Source organism: Myripristis murdjan, chromosome 17 (assembly GCF_902150065.1).
Source record: "Myripristis murdjan chromosome 17, fMyrMur1.1, whole genome shotgun sequence".
Lineage (NCBI taxonomy): Eukaryota > Metazoa > Chordata > Actinopteri > Holocentriformes > Holocentridae > Myripristis > Myripristis murdjan.
In genome coordinates this window covers 3,655,843-3,658,488 of record NC_043996.1, presented here as the reverse complement: position 1 = coordinate 3,658,488, position 2,646 = coordinate 3,655,843, and the positions used below count along the sequence as shown (strand labels likewise).

The window sequence follows — 2,646 nt, the reverse complement described above, 5'->3', positions numbered from 1 at the left end:
GATATACCTGTATAAGCCAAGCATTCCCCAAAGAAACTATTTCATTCAAGACGAGTGATGCAAGTTCCCGAAAATCATGGAGTAAAAGAGTGCTCGGGTCAAGAGGGAGCTGAGAGCTGAGAGGGCAGGGGAATTAGCCCAAGTGGTGGAGCGCGGGCTCAGCTTGCGGGCGGCAGTGTTCATTCTCCAAGCAATCTCTCATTTTCAAGACTTGAGTTTGTGCACGTTCTCTACCAGCACCCGTGTTTGCTGGTGTTCTAAAGCCAGCCCTTGACTCTACCTGTAAGTGGTAGGTAGTTAGTTGCAGGTCGAATGTGGAGTCTGTTAAGAGTCCAACACCTGATTGATTGAGTAAAGTATGGTTGTTTGAGTGCATTGTAACACAGCAGAGTCCAGCGACATTTTGAGCCACGCCTGAACAGGGACTTGAACCCTGGACCCTCAGATTAAAAGTCTGATGCTCTACCGTCTGAGCTATCCAGGCCCTTTGCAGGCAGATGCAGCATTCTGCCACAGCCAGAATTCCGCCAGCTTGCTTGTAGCAGGAAATCATGGAGTTAAAGAGCACTCGGGGCAAGTGGGAGCTGTGTTACCTTGGACTCATGCTGACCAAATGCAAAGACAAACACAGGTTTACCCGTCTTTTGCCGAAACCCGGGATTGAACCAGGGACCTTTAGATCTTCAGTCTAACGCTCTCCCAACTGAGCTATTTCGGCGCAAGCCCACCAGAGTTTGCAGTCCCTAAGAGGCATCTCCATACTGTGCAAGGCAGTTGCAAAGGACAATGAAAGCGACGCTTGTCCCAATAGCAGAAACGTCCAAATTCCTATTCTCCAAACAGGTGCGTTTTCTTCAGATGCACGAGCAGGCGCTTTTGCTCGGGAAGTACTCGCTTGCCCTCAGGTTGACTGGTGACCCGGTGCAACAGGCAACCAGGAAGCCAACCCTGTGGGAAGCAGTGACTTCGCCTGTGTCAGACGTTTCAAGACTGACATTTGCACGGGCAAATACCTGAATGCCTTTCAATTCCAAAGCCTGGAATTCCTTTCATACTCGCGGATGGAGGAATTCGTGAGGCGGCGTTGTTGCGGCACTAACCTCACGGGGGGTGCTGGCTCCTAAAACGCCAGCCAACCACGAAGGGAGTCGAACCCTCAATCTTCTGATCCGAAGTCAGACGCCTTATCCTTTAGGCCACGTGGTCCTTTGGAGGCTGCGCCCAAATGTTGTGCCGGGCTGCGACTTGAGTCCAAGCCAAGACAAGCTCCATTCAGAAGACTTTAGATGGCAGGCCAGACCTATTTCAACAAAAGGCGTCGCAGCATCCGTTGCAGCAGCCTTTCTCTCATTTCCAAAGACATGAAGAGGTGTCGCCACACAGTGGCCGCCCCATTTGCCTGATGTGCTAAATGCCGCTGATTTGAAACTGGGATGCAAAATTGGAGATTTCGCTGTTGTTTTTAAGGTCAGTTGCTTTGGGAATCGGGGCGTAGCATTAAGTCTTCTCTCTTGCCGCTATGTGGCGGCGGCGGGCAGCAGTTTCTGTGGTGTAGTGGCTATCACGTTCGCCTAACACGCGAAAGGTCCCCGGTTCGAAACCGGGCAGGAACATCTTGACCCCTCGGCAGTCTCGCGTTCTCCTCTTAGCAATCGGCGCTGCTTGTTCCCGTTATTTCCCATGGAGCTGTGATGGCGGTTTGAGGTCTGAGCTCCACTGAAGTTGGAAGGGGCACAGGGTGGTTTCTGTAGTGTAGTGGTTATCACGTTCGCCTCACACGCGAAAGGTCCCCGGTTCGAAACCGGGCAGAAACATGAGTTTTAAGAACGCGCCGCCCCACACGAGCACCGGCGCTGGTCATTTGTTTCGTTAAGTAGGGCAAAACATAGCTACCATTTGGCCAGCGACAAATCTGCACCGCTTGCTGCCCGCGCAGAGGTTGCTTTGCTCGGCAAGGCGTGTTCTTGGAGGGGATACCCGAATCTGTCTGGACAGTGGTGAGCCTCACCTGTGACTCGAAGTCACAAAGACTCTGCTCCATTGATGTGATGTTGTGACAAATTTTAAGATGGGGGTGGGGGTGGGGGTGTTTAAAAAACAAACAAAAAAAAGACCTCTGCCCCGTGTGAGGTTCGAACTCACGGCCTTCAGATTATGAGACTGACGCGCTGCCTACTGCGCCAACGAGGCTGTCTCCGTGGTTTGGTGGAATCTGACAACGTGCCGCAGTCTTCATGCCGTGCCATAGTCAAAGAGAGGAAATTACAGCCAATGCAGAGGAAGGTCCCGACAAGGTGTGGGCTCCCTCCTGCTCGACTGGGGAATTAGCTCAAATGGGAGAGCGCTCGCTTAGCATGCGAGAGGCAGCGGGATCGATACCCGCATTCTCCAAGTGACGTGCCATTCCAAATGCATTTATTGAACAACCGCAACAGGTCCTTCAATCACGTTGTTTGGAACATTCAGCTGCCAACCGTCACAGCAGTATGGACTTCTGTTCTGTGTTGCTTAACACGAAACTCTCAATCAACAGCCTCAATCATGAACACAAAGTTCAAATAAATCTAATCTTCTCCGCTCTGGTACCATCACGTCGGCGTGTGCTAACAGGGCTAGCAAAAGATGTGATGCGAGGCTGCCTCTTAG

General features: G+C 51.7%; 6 non-coding genes across 6 annotated transcripts; 3 read left to right on the top strand and 3 right to left on the bottom strand.

Annotated features, from left to right (window-relative positions):
- Nucleotides 1-411: 411 nt before the first annotated feature.
- On the bottom strand, nt 412-484 carry trnak-uuu (transfer RNA lysine (anticodon UUU)). Its single transcript has one exon. It is a non-coding gene; the product is annotated as a tRNA-Lys (tRNA).
- Nucleotides 485-645: 161 nt separating this feature from the next.
- On the bottom strand, nt 646-718 carry trnaf-gaa (transfer RNA phenylalanine (anticodon GAA)). Its single transcript has one exon. It is a non-coding gene; the product is annotated as a tRNA-Phe (tRNA).
- A 415-nt stretch (nt 719-1,133) lies between these two features.
- Nucleotides 1,134-1,206, bottom strand: trnar-ucg (transfer RNA arginine (anticodon UCG)). The gene has a single exon. It is a non-coding gene; the product is annotated as a tRNA-Arg (tRNA).
- Nucleotides 1,207-1,540: 334 nt separating this feature from the next.
- Nucleotides 1,541-1,613, top strand: trnav-aac (transfer RNA valine (anticodon AAC)). The gene has a single exon. It is a non-coding gene; the product is annotated as a tRNA-Val (tRNA).
- A 128-nt stretch (nt 1,614-1,741) lies between these two features.
- Nucleotides 1,742-1,814, top strand: trnav-cac (transfer RNA valine (anticodon CAC)). The gene has a single exon. It is a non-coding gene; the product is annotated as a tRNA-Val (tRNA).
- Nucleotides 1,815-2,318: 504 nt separating this feature from the next.
- trnaa-agc (transfer RNA alanine (anticodon AGC)) lies at nt 2,319-2,391 on the top strand. The gene has a single exon. It is a non-coding gene; the product is annotated as a tRNA-Ala (tRNA).
- Nucleotides 2,392-2,646: the final 255 nt, after the last annotated feature.